Consider the following 19,730-nt stretch of genomic DNA (forward strand, 5'->3'; position numbering starts at 1 on the left):
AGTCCATTGTGGGTGGTGCTGTCCCTGGGCTGGTAGTCTTGGATTCTAAAAGAGAGCAAGCTGAGCAAGCCAGGGGAAGCAAGCCAGTAAGTAACATCCCTCCATGGCCTCTGCATCAGCTCCTGCTTCCTGACCTGCTTGAGTTCCAGTCCTGACTTCCTTTGGTGATGAGCAGCAATGTGGAAGTGTAAGCTGAATCAACCCTTTCCTCCCCAACTTGCTTCTTGGTCCTGATGTTTGTGCAGCAATAGAAACCCTGACGAAGACACTGATATGATCTCTAGTACATGCCGGACAATTATGCTTCAATTGCTCTGTCCTGAGAAAGTTTTGGGAAAGGACTGCTCTGTTAATATTTAGTATGTGCTTCCTGGCATTTATTTATGTGTTGATCTGAACTCAAACGACCTTCCTTGGATCACTGCTTTCTTTGTTATGTTCACGTATAAGAGCACACTAAACTGAAGTAAGGTTGTCTACGGCATCAGACTGTAGTCCGCTCCATTCCGTCAGGTCCTCAGATCCTGGGTCCAGCAGACAAGGTCTGCACAGGTCAGCTGAGAGCTTGACACAGGGGATCTGACATCCTTTTCTGACCTCCATGGGCACCTGAGTTCACGGGTACATACCCTCTTAGAGACGCATGGGTACACGTAATTGAAAGTAGTAGAAACAAATCTTGCCAGTACCGTTTGATAATCTTTAATATCCATTTCTTCGACATCTTGCAGTGAGCTAGAGTAAAAGTGTGAGAGGGACTCTTTCTGTGAATGTAGCAGCCAGCGTCTTAACCCGCGTGCGGATATATTTTTCACCACCGTCAAAAGGAAAAAGAGAGCAGCTCACTCTCCTCATTTCCTGCCTGTCTTGATTTGGAAACCAATTGAAAGGAAGTAGCAGACCTAGGGGGTCAGAATGTCAGCCTCATTACCGACGAAGCCAACTGCAGAACGGGAAACAGGGCTAGAGAGAATCTGAAGCCAGATGCTCTTTCTAGCAATCTCCGATTTAGACGATGTTCACAGTCACTGCTGGCTTCCTCCTCCCACACCTGTTTAAGGCTGGCCCTTTCCAGGAAGCGGAAGGACCAAAGAATACTTCTCAGTAGCAGGACCAAAGAGAACTCAGAAGGGACAAAGCCACCGCAAACTCATTTTCCTACAAGTACTAAAGTACTCACTAGGGAATGCCCGGGAAATGAGGGGGAGGCCAGGAGCCTCTGGGAGTGTCTTGTGGATGTAACCTTATAGGTGCAACTGTGTGTAAGGGAGCCTGAGGCCAACAGGACTCCAGCGGTGTTTTAGAAATTGGGCTAGGACAGAAACAGGAAATCAAAATAACACATATCTTAAAGATCCCCAAATGACAGGGCTGAAGAGACAGCACAGTGGTTAGGAGCACTTACTGCTCTTGCAGAGGACCCAGGCTTTGTTCCCAGCACCTATATGTTGGCTCATAATTGTCTGTAAACTCCAGTTCTGAAGAGTCTGATGACTCTTTGACCTCTGCAAGCTCTTACACACATGGTGTGTGTCTGTGTTAGCACACATGCACTCACACAAATAGATACTTAGAAACTTGGGATGGTCAATCACTATCTGCAGATGATATTGCTTGTTAGAAAACATGAGGATGGTGGAGAAGGCTCAGTGTGTGAAGTGTTTGCTGCACTTGTTGTCTGGGGACCTGTGGTTAGCACACAGGTCAAGAGTCAACTGTACATCTGCAGCCCCAGTGAGGAGGCAGAGGCAGGAGGATTCCTCAAGCTAAACTGGGCAAATCTAGCTGAATGGGTGAGGTCTGGGTTTAGAGAGAGGTTTTGTCTCAAACAATAAAGTGGAGAGAGATTGAGGGAAACACCAAGTGTCAGCCTCTGACTTCCACATGCATCTGCACATGTGTGTGTGTGTGTGTATACCTGAGTACACATGTGTGTTATGTGTTTGTACACCTGAACACACATGTGCCCACACATAAGGCACACACAGGCAAGAGCATACAAGCAGATGAACAAAAACATTTATTAGCACATATAAAATATTCAGTAAGTGAAACTATTACCTTATAAAATGTCAAAAATAATAGCTTTTCTATAGACCAACAAAGTAGCAAATTGGACAAGGAGTCCTAAAAATCAAATCACATCATCAATGTTGAGGAGATTTAACAAAAGAAGAACGTTGGGAGAAAAGCCCACTCTACCAAGTATGTACTGGCTACAGAGGTGTGTGGAGTAGCATCAAGAAGAGTCCTGGGCCAGGGGGCCACAGACATTTACAGCTAATTCACACAGAAGCAAAACTACCACTAGATCATTCAAAGCAAGGTTGAGTCTCATCAGTATGTAAAGAAATACAAATTCAAAGGAGACATTCTATTGACAAAGGATGGCTTGTACCCACCCAGCATGGGCATAAAGATATGGACGGAGAGCATCTTGTCTGATTTCACATCTGGAAGTGTGCATGTAAAAAGAGGAGAGTCTAGTAACTGCATTAACAGTTGTTGCTAAACAAACATTTGTAGCTTGTCACTTTTCTGCAAGAAAATGGTGCTAGTTCTGTGAATAGCTGATGCTGGGAACAGACCCCCACACCTTATATGCTGTCTTAGGGTTTCATTGCTGTGAAGAGACAATGACCCCGCCAATTCTTATAAACAAAAACATTTAATTGGGACTGGCTTACAGTTTCAGAGGTTAGTCCATTATCATCATGGGCGAGAAGCATGGCGGCCATGCAGGAAGGCTTGTTAGAGAAGGAGCTGAGAGTTCTATATCTTGACCCACAGGTAGCAGGAGGAGACTGTGTGTCACATTGGGTATAGCTTTAGCATATAAGACCTCAAAGCCCACCTACACAATAATATACTCGCTCCAACAAGGCCACACCCACCAACAAGGCCACACCCACTCCAACAAGGCCACACCTCCTAATAGCGCCACTCCATATGGATCAAGCATGAGCAACTCACCTATTCAAACCACTACATATGATAACTGTGCCGTGTTCCACTGAGCTGGATCTCCAGCATCCAAAGCTTTTTTTTAAGTAAATAATCCATTTTTTCAGAAAAGCTTAGAAAATGTTGAGTTAGTAGTAAAAACGGTGGCTCGAAGACAAGCGGAGACCGTTTGGGAGCGAGGTATGGGCATGGGGATTAGAGGTTGATGGAGCAGAGCGTCACAATTGTCCTCAGTGGACGCTGGGTCTTAAAACTGTTGAGCCGGAGAACTGCCATTTTGCAAGGAGAGCGAGCCCTTTCTCCAGGGGCATTCTTCTTCGGGAGGGGCCACTTGATGAACCCCTGCAAGCTGGAATCAGCCCAAACATCCACAAGAGGGAAGTGGTTCAGTAAGCTGTGGTGCATTGATCCTGCGGGCTCTGCGTCATCGGCGTCTGTGTGGAGCAAGAGCACTTGATGGTGGGAGTATTTAATGGCACGGAAATTTGCTTACTGCTTATTGTTAAATGAGAATCTGTTTTTAAACTGAGTGAGGAGTGAGTTTGATCACTGTCAGGGGTGCGCTTTTCAGGGGAAAGATTGGCAGGATTTTAAATTTTATCTAAGTTTTTAAAAAAACAGTGAAAAGCAGGAGAAAGGAGAGATGCATGTAATGTGGTCACATCGGGGAGAGGGACAGAGAGATCCAGTGACCCCACAAAGTCTACCTTTGAGGTCCTGGCATGAGGCTGAGGTTTATGTAGAGGACAGAGTTATGATCTCTAAGTCATTCCCCGGGGAAGGTGTATTCCTACCCTCTACTGACCCATCCTGTCTCCTCTGCAAATCACTCTAACAAGCTGTAAATATCTTCCCTGAGAAGTTTCCCTTCTGACTGATTCAGGCACTTTTCTATAGTGTGTGTGGTTTTTCTTGTTTGTTTGTTTGGAGAATACTTTTAGATGCTGCTTGCATCCAGTTTATAGATAATGCAGATTTTTTTTTTTGTGGCTGTGGCTTTCAAATGGTTACAAGAGTCAATACATGCAAGGAAAAGTCAATCAGGTGTTTGCCAGACAAAGAAGGGTCAAGGGTCAAGGGCCAACTCCATGTATAGGTGGCTCAGAAACAGAGAGTAGGGGAGGGAGTTCCTTCAGCCACGGAGGAGACCTTCAGCCTCGGGACTCCAAATGCCAGAGAGGCAAAGACAAAACCGTTGTTCAGTGAGATGGAAACTCACTCTACCTTGGTGTCTTTTCTTTAGGCTTCCTCTGGTTTTCGACAGGCTTCATGCAGCTAACTGCTCTATACATGGATGGTAGAGAGTGGATTAACAACGCAAGAGGTCACAGTTGTGTTTTCCTAGGCAGCTGAACAATGGCAGAAGACACAGAGACAGTGAGGGTCAGGGGAAGGCCAAGAACCACAGGTCGAATGGTTGTGGGGTTAGGAGGGCCTCTCCTGGAAGAGAAAGGTGAGCTCAGGTTTGGCTACCCATACATAAGGACCTGGAAACCTGCAGATTTCTATCATCGTGGTTTAATAACTACATCAAACTACATCATTTTTTTCAAGTTTTACATTTATTTTTATTTTTTATTTCATGTGTATTGCTGTTTTGCCTGCCTGCATATCTGTCTGTGTGAGGGTGTCAGATCCCCTGAAACTGGGTTTACAGACAGTTATGAGCTGCCAGGTGGGTGCTGGGACTAACCCTGGGTCCTCTGGAAGACCCAGAGCTTCCAGATGCTCTTAATCGCTGGGCCACCTCCCACGCTCTTTGGATTTTAGTTTTTGAGTACACGAATGTTTTGCTTGCACATTTGCATCCAGTACCTACATAGGCAAGAAGAAGTTGTGGTAAAAATAAAAAAGGGTTTCTTTTAACCTGAGTTAATGCCGGCACCATAGGGCCACATGGCATCTGTGGAATATTTTCATCTCAGTCAGCAAAGCGTCTCACCCGCTAAGTTCCATTCCATCTCACACTGCTGATGGCTACTCTCTGAGCCCAGCAGCAATCTCTCTACCCATCTAGCTCCCAGGGCGGGTCACTGTCATGCCAGTTTCATACAGAGACCGCCTATCTCATGCCTCTCTTACTGTGGACTCAATTAAGTCGCCACATGAAAGAACACAGCACACAATAACCTCTGATCCAATTTAAGATATAATTTGCCCATCTACACGACACAAAATCCTGTACACACCCATCCCTTAAAAATAGTCATAACAACCTGTATCTATGCGCAGAGAAGGATCTTAGCATGTGCCGCCATATTCTCCCAGCTTCTTCTCCTCACTCCCGTTTCCTTCTCTCTTGCTTCTCCCTCCCTTCTAAAACCTCTGTCCCCGCCTCCCTTCCTTCTCGCCCAATGACAGGCCCCATTTTAACTTGTCTGCCTTCACCTGCAGAATGACATCATCAACCTCTAAGAAGAGAACGTTGGATCCCCTGGAACCATAGTTTTAGACAATTGTGAGCTGCTATGTAGGTTCTGGGAAATGAACCTTGGTCTTCCTCAAAGCCAGTGCTTTAACAGTGGCCATTGCTGCTAACTGTTGCTCTATCTCTCCCACCCCCATTTTCTAGGACTCCTGTCTGGAAGAACAAACACAGGGCATCAGTAATAAGATTAGTCAGGAAACACAGAGACGATGCTAAGGACAGGGCTGTTGGTGTGGTGATGTTTGACACTTGGATGCGGAGAGGAGGGGGCTCCACAGGCAATGGGAGTGACTGACCAGAGAGTTGGAGATCTGCATGAAGCCAGTGCAGGCAGGGATGTAGATAGGAAGGAAAATAGAGACTCTGAGGGCAGGCTTTCACGCAGAGACTGGGTTTGGCACAGAAAATATGGATCAGGCATTGTGGGAGATTAGAGTGTATATGCCCCACACAAGGTGGACGCTCACTGAGAGTGCTGCCAACAGAAGGGGTCTAGGATGGGACAGAGGAGCAGGTTACCTGAGAGCCAGGGCCACTAGCAGGGACATTCCACTGCTGCTGGAGAGATGAGACAGTTGTGAGGCTGTCCTCCACCCAGACTGATGAGAGCTCTCATGGTGTCCTCCCTTCTGCAGAAGGGAAGCTAAAGTCACTTTCCCTGAGCGGGGCATGATGTTGGGATGGGGAGCTGAAACACAGCAGGGAAGATTAGAAACAGCTGTGTGTGTGTATGTGTATGTGTGTGTGTATGTGTGTGTGTATGTGTGTGTGTGCGTGTGTGTGCGTGTGTGTGTATGCGTATGTGTGTATGTGTGTGTATGTGTGTGTGAGTGTGTATGTGTGTATATGTGTTGTGTATGTGTGTGTGTATGTGTGTATGTGTGTATGTGTGTATGTGTGTGTGAGTGTGTATGTGTGTATATGTGTTGTGTATGTGTGTGTGTATGTGTGTGTATGTGTGTATGTGTGTATGTGTGTATGTGTGTGTATGTGTGTATGTGTGTGTGTATGTGTGTGTGTGTATGTGTGTGTGTGTGTTGGCGGGACAGGAGCTTGTGGAGAGTAGAGAACTGAGTGAGTGGAATCAGATCTGTGAGTTAAAAAGTTGGTTGTCTTTGGAAGGTGGAAATGTACTTCCCAAGGTGAAAGGAGGGAAGAGAGTGAGCAAAGCGGAGAAACACCAGCCGATCAGCAGAAGGCACCATGCAGACCATGTTGCCTCAGCAACTGGACACTGGAAGCAGACCGAGTCCCTGGTTCCCAACATCAGCTGTCAGTGAGAAACTTTTCAAGTTCTCTGGAGGCATCTTGTGACCCTGGAAGAATGTGGTTTGAGGAAGGTTAATCTGGCATAATTTATGGGCAGGAAAGGAAAGGGGACCCTGGGAATAAGGAGAACACTCCCTTGTCACAGACATCTAGAAAGAATGGCTAATGACTGGCAAAACAATGAGATTAAACAATCCATTGATTGTGCATTTAAACTTCTAATTTTAAATCTAGCACACTAATTAAGCATAAATTATTTTGCCATTCAAATGTATTCTGGTTGAAGCTTTCTCGCTGTTGGAGGTGACAGGGGAGGAGGGTGGAGGGGAAGTAATCTCGAGTCAACAATCAGCATCATGTCTGCTTCTTCCGAAGAGCTCTAGGTTTTGGGGCCTTGCTCGAGGGTCTTACCTCTGGATGTGCAACTGGGGTCAGGGGCCAGTCTCTGGGACTTGCCATTGTTAAAGGTGGCCTGAAGCTGCCTTGGCCTTTCCAAGTCCTTGACTTGCCAAGGACATCTGGAGTGGAGCATGGAGCCAAATGCTTCTACGCTAGAACAAGCCAGAAGGTAAACCAGATACCGCACTAAACATAGCTTCTAGACAAGGCTATTTGAGACACTAGCCATTGTCCTTGTGGTAATCCAAGAGGTACATATCAAGTTTAGCTGGGCAGAAAGAAGTGTAGTACCTTCAACCCTCTATGATGAGGCCATAGCAGGATAAAAATGGAAGGGGAGGCAGAGGGGCAAGGTATGCTCCCTACTCCCTTAGAGGTACGTCTGAGGACCGTGTCTTCACAAAGCTACTGTTGCTCTCGGACCTCTGGGGTGGATTCATTTTGCGGAGCACTCACATTACTTCACCTGCTAGACCAAGCCACATTTGGGGTGGGAGCAAGCTTGCTTTCCTGCATAGCTGACCCGGAGATAAGCCCCCATTTCTGGGGGGGGGGAAAGCTGAGTGATTGATCTGTTGGTCTGAGTTGAGGCTCAAGCAAAGTGAGTTCCTCCTGGCCCTGAGAAGGTGGAAGGTTTAGACAGTGTGACCTCATCATCCCCTGTGAGCTTTGCAACAAGACTGAAAAGCCAACCAGACAACCACGAGTCTAGGATCAAAGGTAAGAAGCAAAGCGGGATCAGGTGATATGCAGACAACGACAGAGTCGCCCAAGATGTCTGGGAGCTTGGGTTTCATTCTGGAGAACTTCTGGGAGAGATGAGATTGAGCCCAGTCTGGAACAATGGTCGATGTCAAGAGATGGGTGGAGTCAGGGTACTGGTGGATCATCAGGGTACTGGGAACATAGTGATGAACCAGAGAAGGTCCTCACATCACAGAGCATAGGCACCAGCATGTGTGTGTGGGGGGAGGCAGTGAACTCACACACATCAGAGATCACAGGGTGAGCAAAGAAAGATTAGGGGTAGGGAGTGCTGCGGGGGTGGGTGGATGCTATGTAGGATGGCCATCTTTTGATTAGGTGACATTATTATTTGATTGGGACATTATAGGAAGAGTGGGAGAAAGCCATGAATATACAATGGTTTGGGGTGGTAGCGGGGACACTCCAGGCATTTGTATAGCAGAGACAAAGGCATCTAAGCAAGGGTTATGCTGGGCATGTGTGAGGAATAGCCCTAGCTGGAGCAGAATGAGGCCTAGTGAATGGGGGCTACATCATGGAGAGGCTTCAAGGTCATTGCAAGGACAGTGGCTCTTCTAGAGGAGAGGGAAGTTCCTCAGGGTCTGAAGTAGCAGATGGCTCGGCCTCCTAAGTTACTGAGAGGAAGTCAGGGCGGACTGTAGAATAAGAACCTTGAGGGATGGGAGTGATGAGGGGGCAAGAGGAGGAGCAGAGGGAGCACCAGCTTTTCATAGACTCAGCTGGGGAAGGCTGAGAGAAGAGCTTTGTGGAGTTCGAGGTGGACTCTTGAAGAGCTGGTTGCCTGTTCTGTGTCCAAGGGAAGGCTTGAGTAGAAGAAACTCGCCTGCAAGTTTAATCGTGGAAAAACACGGGGAGAGGGATTTGAAGTGATTGGCATGTAGATGACATTTGGGACCTTTTACCTGGGGTGCCATTATCCAAGGAATCAGAATGAGGGGATGAAGATCAAGCAGCTAAGAAAAGAAGGTGAGGGGACTGCCACAGGAGAAAAACAGGGGCATAGTCAAGTCCCATCCCCCCCAACCCTGTATGGACTGAGTTTTGACAATGTGTTTGGCCATGAAGTCACCCATTTCAGTACTACCACCTTAGGGAGAGAGTGAGTGGAGGCAGTGTTGTGGTGAGTGCTGGGCAGAGAGACTGACCCCTGTGTTGGTGGCATGGGAGTCTTCAGGACATTCTCTAGCTGGAAGCTCGGCAGTGAGCACCAGCCTAGGAAAGGCAGCTGAGACACAGATGGGTTGTATTTGTCTCTGTTAACTGGGGTTCCCCTGGGATGATGTGCTACAGGAGGACAGTGGTGAACCTCTCTCAAAGAGGACTTTGTCCTCAGAGAGAGGAAAACCCTAAACAATTTCAAAAACCCTTCAGGTTGTATTCACGCAATTGAATCTCCCCATTTAAAAAATACTTTATTTTAAAATTGGTGTGTGTGTGTGTGTGTGTGTGTGTGTGTGTGTGTGTGTGTGTATCTGCACTCGTGAGTGTAGGTGCAGGTGGGTACCAGGATCCCCAGGATCTAGCATTGTAGGCACCTGTGAGCTGGCTAACTCTCGAGTGCTGAGAATTGAGCTCAACTCCTCCGTAAGAACAAGGTACACTTTTAATCGTCGAGCCATCTCTCCAGCTCTGAATTCTCCCATTTTAAGTGAGTAGTTCGAGTTTCGACAAATGTAGTTGGTCTTGGGCACACTTTTAAGTTAAGGATCAACTCTAGTGGAAAAAAAATTCTTTACCAGCTCCAGGCCAGTGCTGTTGACTGTCCTTGGGCAGTGGTTCTGCAGTTGCTTGAGGCAGCCATGTTGAACATCTCAGCAGTCAGTGAACAAAAGCCCAAGTCCAGCTTGTGCAGAGGTTAGCAAGGCAGTATTCTAGCACCTATAGCTTACGTGGAGAAACTTGCTTGCCAGGTCATAGTGGGGCCTGGGATTCCTCCGTGAGTGTGAATAGAGAGGCTGGATGTCCATCCAAGTACAAGTCCAGCTTGCCTCGGGGCCGTTCACATTTCAGACCAGTACAGAACAGTACAGTGTTGCCCTGGGTGATTTGTGAATTATTGTCTGTGCGTGGGTTCAACTCTCTTTCTAAAAGGCCTCGGATCCTTCCCTGTAAGCAATTATAGGATGGACACCTTCCCTTGGGATAAGGGAGAGTTCTCATCCAAGCTTCTAACTACCACTGCCCACACCAGGGAAGCTGAGAGAGGCTTCCTTTCAGGGAACCACAGCAACCAATCTCCACGGAGTACTCACTGTTCATGAATGAATGGGCTGTTTCCATTCCAGGGATGACCCTTGCTGGTCACTTAGAACGGGCAGAGGGTGGCTTTGCTCTCTTCCTGACCAGTGGCTGGAGGCACTGCACCAATCAGCCAGCAGTGGGCAGCAGTTCCACTGCCAATAGCTGCCTGGCCCTGGACTCGCCTCCAGGCCTGGAAGAGAGTGATAAGACTTAGGGAGGTGAGCCCAAATAGTAGTGACCAAAGAGATCTGTATACCCACTCTGTGAAGTGGGTTTTGCTATAGAGGTGGGGTTTAAGTGTAAATAACCTTTGAAGTGGATCTGGGTTCATACTGCACCAGTCACATGTGAATTTTTTCTTGTCTGTCCCTCAGTTGTCTTGTCTGTAAAGTGGGAGACCATGACACTTCTGTGGGCACCAGCACCTGGAAAGCTCTAACTTGGATTTCATTGGCTAGATTTCATGACCTTGTGGGGGGACAGTGTGGGGGCAGAGTGTCTGTTTACGGATCACATAGCCAAGGCTCTGTGTTCTCATGATTACCTCTCTGTGTCAAGGAGAGGAGCTGAGGCTTCTCCTCCGCCAAGAAATGTGGTTAAGGACAGAACATGCAGTCTCATAGGTCAATCCCCAAAGCCAAGGTTGGATGTAGAGTAAGGCCAGGTGCTGTAAATCTGTCCCTCTCTGTTTCTCTTCTATGTTAGTAGCATCTTGGGCTAATTTATGTGCAGGGTTCAGTTGAAGTGTGAGATTCTCCTAAGACAGTGCCACAAAAAAATGGAAGGAGGTTTCCTGACTGCCCAGAGTGCAGTTGGGTTACCCAGTTTGGCTGGATGACTGAGCCTTTGCCTCCTGTGTCTAGTTTGGTTGGAGGCGTTCTTCTCGATGTTCATTTGCTGCGTTGTCAGACTTGGCTGCTCTCTGCAGGTCCAGGAATCAAACCAAGACAGCTCTCTGGTAGATGTAGGTGGTAACCAGGAGCCAGTCAGGGAGGACTGAGGACAGAGGAGGGCAGAAGGGTGGGGATAGCACCATGATAGAAATGTGAGTACGTGTAAGTGCATGTGAACTAGGGTAATCTGAATAAGAGCCTTGTGTCAATGCCAGTATTTCTGTGATTTTGCACCATATTCTTTTAAACATTTAATTTTAGTGTTCTCTCTCTCTCTCTCTCTCTCTCTCTCTCTGTGTGTGTGTGTGTGTGTGTGTGTGTGTGTGTGTGTGTCTGGAGGCCAGAAAAGGGCATCAGATACCCTGGGGCTGGAACTATAGGCACTTTCTAGCCATCTGACAAGGGTAATGAGAACCAAACTCATGTTCTTTGCAAGAACTGCCAGTGTTCTTAGCCTCAGAACCAAGTCTCTAGCCCTGTATGCTTTTGTAAGGCATTGCCTCAGGGAATTCTGGGTAAAGACACATAGAACCCCCCTCTGCTCTTGTGTTATTTATCACAATTCAGTGTAAACAGGCAGTGATCTCAGAATAGAAAGTGGTGAGTGTGTGTGTGTGTGTGTGTGTGTGTGTGTGCGTGCATGTGTGTGTGTCTATTCATGTGCATGTACATGTTTGTATGTGTGCAGTTTACATGTGTGTGAGGGTATGCATATGTGTATGCATGTTTGTATATGGAAGCCAGAGGACAACTTCCAGGGTTGTTCCTCAGGCACTGTCCACCTTGGTTTGGAACTCACCAAGTTGTTTAAGCTGGCCAATGAACCTCAGAGATCCATTTAGCTCTACTTCCTGTTGGGGTCAGTGAAGGAGCAAATGCCCCTCCTCAGAGGGGTGAGCCTCATATCTGCAAACAGAGACATGGGTCCCATACAACATCAGCTCGTATCAGAGCTGGTGCCTGTGACAGTTCATTATAGTCATGTGGCTTTGCAGGAGGAGTCCAGAGCCTCACGCAGCCAATGCACTGATTGATGCCTTCCAGGTGCTGTCCCAGGTGCTGTCCTGTCCCAGGTGCTGTCCCAGGTGCTACCCCAGGAGCTAGGGACCTGTGTAGGCCTGTGTAGGTTCTGATGTCCAACCATTCCTCATCTCCTTGGCTTCAGTTGACACAAATGACACACAGCTCTGTCCTCCCCAGATCAGTGGTCTACTGTGGCCTCTTTCCATGTCACAGGCATCTAATTTATGCAGTAAACTTCCTCTCCACACTCACTAGCTGGGTCCTCTCTGCAATCTGAGGGGCTTCTCTCAGAGACAGAGTCTGGTGCAGGCGTATTGCTGCACTACAGTTGTCCTGAGACTTGCAGAGAGGGGGACAGCATGACAAGTATCATGTCCAAGCTTCCAGAGTTCCATGGCAGTTGGCCCTTTTGTACTGGGGGAAGGTTCAGGAAGATTCAGGAGGGCTTATTTACCTAAAAACACATAAGATAGTTTGGGAGAAACAAGCATGCGTTTCTAGACTCCAAGTGGCTCTTAGTGACCTCAGTACAGTCACATGTCCCCTGACTTCCGGTTCCTGTTAAGATCCCCACCTCCCAGCCATTCTCTACCCTAGGGAGAACCAAGAATGAGGGAGGCTTTGAACCATTCTGCTGAAGGGACTTCAGTTTACTTCCAGGGTCAATATTTCCATATTCCACACCTTTAGGGTGTGGGTAGGGCACTAAAGTAATTGTCTAAAATAACTAAATGCCCTTAATAGTGACTGCCGTGTTTACATTTAGAGAGGAGGATTTGCATCATGGTGAGCACTGGCAGCATGGATCTGATCTGGGGGTGATGGTGAATGGAGTGTGTATATGTTTGTTTTAGAGGTCCAGGAATCAGAGGTTGCATGGGTGTCCCCTTGAGGTAAACTGTGCATAGGACCAACATTCTTCAAGCTTTCCCCATGCTCCTAGAGCTGTGAGCGGTGGTTTCATACTCGCAGGGACAAAGGCTATGAGCTGAGTGACTGGCTGTATCTGCTTGGCATGGAGACATTGCTAAGTGCCCTTGGCCATTAGGAGTGTCACTAGAAAGGAGATTGGCTGCCACTCTCTGCCGGCACAATGGACTCTTGAGTCTTTCCACACCCTGATGACTGCCTTCCATTCATCAGTTGGTGGGGGGAGAGGCTGGGTCTCTCCTCTTCACAGAGCCTACAGTTGGGCTAGCCTTACTAGCATCAAGCTCACTGCCATGTTGAGGAAATCAGGCCCCTTGACAGCAGCAGAGACACTAGCCTTCCTGGCTCTCATCCTACTGCTGGTTGACCTCGGAACGACCCATTCTTCCTCACTTTTCTGGGCCTTGAAGAAAAGGCTGGGCTGTTTTCCCTGTGGCAACAGTTGTCCCAGCCCAAGTATTGATCATGTGGAGGATGGCACAGGCTAGTCTCCATAGGAACAAACAACCCGAACCCTGGCAGCCCTGAAGTTTCTCTGTCCGTATTCACGCCATGTCGCCACAGGGGAAACACGGAATCGCGATGATTCGGTTTTGATTTGGTTTTTATCAGCTCATTACCAACAACGCTATTTAATCCTGGTTGCGCAATAATCCTTCCCCCTGTGTATGAACGAGTATGTATTATGCGTGATTCAAAGCCCCTTGATGCTATGAGTAAAAAGACTCTGCATAGGGCAGAAATAATTTGCAAGACCAACTTGGGGTAGAGTATTCTCAAATGAACTCCAGTGGGTCCCACAGCTTTCACAGGGCCAGGCGGGCAGCGCTGGCGAAGGGCTACGTGACAAAAGGCCTTGGCTGGGTGCATTATAATTTGCTCCAGTCAGTTCCAAAGTACTCGCATTTCCAACGATGAGAGGGAAATGCCGATGGCACAGGACGTGGGCATTGTGCTTAGGATAAATACCCACACAAAGGCGAGGTGAGGCGATTTCGGATGTCTTGTTGGGGAGAACGTAATTAAAAGTACTTTTCAGAAGGCTTTGAAGTCTGGGGCTAACCGTTTTATAGAAAGGTAGTGTTCCCATCAGTTGCTCTGCCAGTCGCAGAACACTAGGAAATTGGGAAAGTTGTAGAGGCAGAATCAATTAATTTCCACTCAGAGGGCTGGCGTCGTCTCTGTCTTGGTTGTGGGTCAGTGCCAGTCTTCCTGGTGGGGACAGTGGACCTTGAGGGATGTTGTTCATCCTCACAGCCATCAGTGCACATGGTGGAGAGGCCTCAGAGCACCCTGGGATTGGTCCAGACCTATCCTTGCTTGATGCCCCTAAGGTGAGGCGCCTCACTCCTCACAGCCCCATACGTAACCCTTGCAGCCTGGCCAGTAGCTCACGGGTGCATGGCCATGTAAGTGGCAGCTAGGGCACCGCCCCCAGTTGAAAGTGACAGAAGTGGTTCATTATTGGGTAGGTGACCTGTGAATGTGGGTGTCTGACTGGAGTTGGAGGCTTGCCTCTTCCTCGCAGGGGAGTGGCTTCGGAGGAAGCTCCACTTCATGTCTGTTTTCCCACTGACCTTCTTTCTGGATCTCCCGGCCAAGGAGAGCCTGCGCTTACACCATGCTCTTTAAGCTGCTGTCAGCAATCCCGCGTCTGCTCTGCACCCCCAGATTTGACCCGGTCCTCACCCAGAGTGTCCCCTCTCCTAGGATCCTGGAGTCTGAGAGCCACTGTGGTGGAGAGGGGTGGCTGTAGGCAGGCAGACAGAGGGCTCCAGGACAAAGTAGACAAAGGGGACAAGCCAGGGCAGCTGGATTGTGGATTTCATAGCTGGAGAGGGGACTGTGTGAAACTGTATCAACCTCTGGTGTTTGTAGTTACTTTGTGGTGGGCCATGGGTGTCACAGACACATGGGTTGTCTGGCCTGGCACTAAGCCAGGCCTGGAGAGCAGCAGCTAGGAGTGAAGTCAGATGGCAGGTCTAGGCGACTGAGTTGGGTAGCCTTCTTTAGCTCCTGCTCCTTGTCCTCTAGTGTTTTTATTCTGAAAATACTCCGAGGCCATCGTGTCCCTTTACTTCCTTGGCCCCTGGTCAGCAAGTGTGTGTTCATCTGCCATACTGTCACAATCAATTGATTTATTAAAACTTAACCTTTCCATGACTTGATAGGTTATCCTCTTAAAGCCACTCTAAAAGGTTGTAGAGGTGTTTCCCTGGGATATGCTGAGAGAAGACGCTAGTACAAAAAATTAAAATAGACTATAGGGCCAAGATGCTACACACATTTCCTTCCAGCAGTCACGAACCCGATGGCACAGAAGCACCTGTTCTCTCCTCTCCCAAGCCTCGCACACGGCATTATGGTGGCCCTGTCTCCATTTCTCCTCAGCAATACTTGAGTACCACAAGTCATACATATTTAATTCTAATCACAAATTTATAATAGATTATATATACTAAATAGAAAGGACCTATCCAAAATTTAAAAAAAATGACAAAGAAAATAGACATTTCTGTAAGTCTACGGAAGACAACTGACTCTGGTACACGTCCCTCTGACTCTATTTGCATATGTAAATCCTGAAATGCATTAGAGCAAACATTTTCATACAACTGTTTTTAGCTTAATCTTGGTAACGGTTAAGTGACAGAACTTCAGAGAAAAACTGACAGTCTTCATGAATAAATTGAAAAGAAAGCAGGCTAAAAAAAATCAAAGAGTTTTCTTTGTTCTGAGAAAATTAGAGAGATTGAACTAGGCTCCAAAAAAGTAGGAGGAAAGAAATAAAAAAAAATACCAGAAATCAATAAAAATTAAAAAAAAATAGATACAGCCATCAAGTCCAAAAGAAATGACACCTTAAATCTTTGGGCTTATATAAGTTAAGAAAGATAAAAGGCCTTAAGAAGCTGGTACAGGAAACGGAGAAGGCAGAGGATAACATCTGGAATGAAATGCAGTGTGATCTCACAGGCATTAGCTCCTTGTACCTTACACGGGTTAAACACAGGAGAGGATGTTGTGACAGCTTTATGTTGAAAACTTAAAAGCTAGAGGAAATAGATAAATTTCTCAGAAATACAACTTCCCAAAACTGACACTAGAGGAGATAGAAAATCTGAAGTCTTATCCCACACTAGGAAATGAACTCGGGAAATTAGCATCTTCTCTCCAAAGAAAACTCCTTACCTGTGAATGCTAGACGTCATAATGCTAATTTTGTAGAGATCCTTCAAAGCATAGAAGAAGGAAGAATATTTTGTTACCGATTTTTATGAAGTCTTGGTGTGAATGTCCAGTAAGGATTTTGTATGAGAACACGTTACACGGTGGTTTCAGGTAAGAACGTAGACCGTAGTTTAAGCTACAACATTACCGAATAGGATCTGATGATGTGCAGAACAGACAGCAGCTTACAAACACAAGCTTGGACTTGAGAACACAAGGCTGGGTTAATGATTAATAGTCAACCAGTTGTTATACAGTCACCAGAACAACTTATATAGCACAGTGTACTTATCAAATGTCGGAGATCATATGGAGGCACTGGGGCACCCATATATTGCTGGTGAAAATATGGTTTTTGCCAGTTCAGAAGTTTCTTATATCATATTTGGGTATTTGTCTCAAATTTTCATGGTAGAACAAATTCACCCCAAACCCCATTCACAAATGGTTGTAGCACCTTTATTGGAAATGGTAAAAAACAAACAAAAACAAACAAACAACCCCAAATGTCATCGTATATCTTTGTTAGAGGACCGGGTGTATGAACTGTGGGACATCCATAGCGTTAGAGGACCGGGTGTATGAACTGTGGGACATCCATAGCGTTAGAGGACCGGGTGTATGAACTGTGGGACATCCATAGCGTTAGAGGACCGGGTGTATGAACTGTGGGACATCCATAGCATGGAATGGAAAAACACCAGGTCACTGCTACACAAATAATCTGGGATTCCTTCATGCAATCACGCTGAGTAGAGAGAGCCGCTTGCAAAGATTCTATCCAATTGTATTACCCCACTCATGCAGCATTCTGTATATGACAGCCTTACACAGAGGACAGCTGGGGCTACCGGGGCTAAAGAGGAGTCATAGGAGGAAAGAAGACTTGGTTATAACAGGAGGGTGTGAGAAGGGATCTTCCACTGTTAGAGTCGCTCTGTTTTGACAATGGCCATAGATACACAAGCAAACATGGATGGCGAAAATTACATAAAGCTGTATGATATGACCAGCATAGCTGGGTAGCTTGCTGTGTGCACGTGCACGTGTGTGCATGTGTGTGTATGTATGTATACATGTATGTATGTATGTATGTATGTGCACGCACATGCCTGTGTGATGTGTGTGGGGGATCCTTGTCCCCAACTTTTGAGTGCTGGAATAATATGGGTAAAGTGATACTGAGAAAGTCTGATTAAGATCAGTGTGTTTTAATGACTTAGTAGTTATGCACAGTGCTACAGCTGAAGGATAGTCAAAGGGTTCAGGGATCCCTTGTTATTTCTTATAAGGGTGTGCATAAATAATTAACTCAATGGAAAATCAATTAAAATTATGTAGTTAAATTCACATGACAACAAAATGAAAGAGGAAGGTGATTATCTCAACAGATAGAGAAAAGTACTCGATGCCCGTTTATAGCCGCACATCAAAAAAAAAAATCTTACCATGCCAAGTCTCGTAATCAGGCCCTACCATTTATTCCACACGTTTCTCTGTGTGTGCATGTATATGCACAATCATGTATGTGGACACATTTGTGGCGGTACATATGTGTACATGTATGTGGGTGGGTGTGGAAGCCTAAGGTTGGGGTCTAACTTCTCCACATTGTTCATGGAGGCAGGGTTGCTCAGTTGATCCTGATGATATGACCAGCCTAGCTAGGTAGCTTGCTCTGTGTGTGTGTGTGTGTGTGTGTGTGTGTGTGTGCGCGCGCGTATGTGTGGTAAAGTGGATGTATAGGTGGGGAGGATCCTTGCCCTCAACTCTTGAGTGTGGCTGCCATGCCAAGTTGGTATTTACATGGGCTTTGGAGATCCAAGCTCTGGTCCTCGGGCTTGGATGGTGAGCGCTCTCCCTGCTGAGGCATCTCCGTAGTCCCCAAGTGGGTTTTAATGAGATAATGTGATAAAACATCCATGGACTTTTGTGTTGACTAGCCACGTGCTGAATATTCTTTCAGTGGAAGTTTGAGATTAATATTGTCTGTTGTGACTTCTATTCAACATCGTAAAGGAAGGGCCGGTCCAGTGCAATGAAGCGAGGAAAAAAATAATAAAAATAACGATGGTTGCAAATAGATCAAACTTATTTAAAGAGGCTATGGTTATGAACATAGAGAATTATAGGGGGTGCTTAAAATTTGATTGGAAGTAACATTTTTGGGTATAAAATTAATATAGACTGTTTTCATTCGATATATCAGCAATGAATTAGTTTTTAAAGTCTCAAAAATAAAATTAATAATGTAAAGACGTATACTTAAAAGTAAATATTAGGAAGTGCGTGCAAGATCTGCAGAGACACTCATTGGTAAATTCATTGCAATGCAGTTCATAATGCTGAGATATAAAATCAGCATAGCTGTCCACCACCGGATGGGAGATCAAAAGAATGTGGTCTTCTCTTTGTGTGCATACAACACGGATATACAATGGAATTTTATTGAGGTGTAAAGGGCAAAATTATGCTATTTGCAGGAAAATACATGTCTTAGTTGGGGTCTTATTGCTGTGAAAAGACACCATGACCAATGTAAATTTTATAAGGGACAGCGTTTAATTGGGGCTGGCTTACAGGTTCAGAGGTTCAGTCCATTATCATGAAGGCAGGAACATGGCAGCATCCAGGCAGGCTTGGTGCAGGAGGAGCTGGGAGTTCTACATCTTCATCTGGAGGAAGCCAGGAACAGACTGAGCATCCCTAGGCAGCTAAGAGGAGGGTCTCCAAGTTCACCCCCACAGTGACACACTTCCTCCAACAAGGCCACTCCTAATAGTGCCACTCCCTGGGCCAAGCATATGTAAACCATCACAATAGACGAAACCAGACTGGATTCAGAAAGGCAGATACCACCCATTTTCTTTCATAGACACAATCTGGGATTATTTTGTGGGAGACGGGAGCCCAGCAGGAGGGGCCCAGGAGCTAGGAAAGTGTGTCTGAGTGAGCAAAGCTCACCGCTACACTTAGAGACAACACCACAGTGGAGCGCGCATTGCCTTGTGCACTGAGGGAGAACGTGTGAGATTCCTGTGCATGAAGAACAGGGCACCATGAGAAAATTTAAAAGTCTAAGCTTCATACTGGGCAACATAACATTCACGGGCTGGAAAATTCAGAAACGGAAAGATGTCAGTCCTCAGATGAATATGTAGATTTGATATAATGTACACCAAATATCAGGTGTTTTGGTAGAAATAGACAAAATCAACTCCGAATTTGTTTAGAAATGCAAATATAGACCAAACCTACATGATGCTTTTGGAGAGAAACAAGGTGGAAAGGACCACTTTCTGGGCATAGAGAATCTGTGGTGGAAGGAGGCATTGCGGGATGAATGAGAGACTCAGTGCAGCTGACTGGAGTGGGGCGTTCCTAAGGTACTTACTGTGTCTATGAATACTTAGTGTGGTCTTTCATTGTTATTTTTGATTGTCTGTATTGACAACACAAAGAGCCCTGCAGAATAGCAGGCTTTTTAAATTAATATCCCTGAACCATCGGGTCAGTTATGTATTCATACAGATTAAAGAAGAATAAAGCTTAAGCCATTAGCAAACGTCAATTCTAGGTGAACT

General features: G+C 46.3%; 1 long non-coding RNA gene across 8 annotated transcripts in view; it reads left to right on the top strand.

Annotated features, from left to right (window-relative positions):
• The window catches only part of LOC102554789 (uncharacterized), a 111,512-nt gene that overhangs the window by 4,106 nt on the left and 87,676 nt on the right, over window positions 1-19,730 (top strand). For 5 of the 8 annotated variants that reach the window (XR_010054860.1, XR_010054858.1, XR_005489307.2 and 2 more), the window contains exon 4: window positions 120-7,780. The exons of 2 other annotated variants lie outside the window; for them this stretch is intronic. This is a non-coding gene — a long non-coding RNA (uncharacterized LOC102554789). The remainder of the gene's footprint in view (window positions 1-119; window positions 7,781-19,730) is intronic. One more of the 8 variants, XR_010054859.1, reaches the window with a different exon arrangement.

Source organism: Rattus norvegicus, chromosome 9, assembly GCF_036323735.1.
Source record: "Rattus norvegicus strain BN/NHsdMcwi chromosome 9, GRCr8, whole genome shotgun sequence".
Taxonomy (NCBI): domain Eukaryota; kingdom Metazoa; phylum Chordata; class Mammalia; order Rodentia; family Muridae; genus Rattus; species Rattus norvegicus.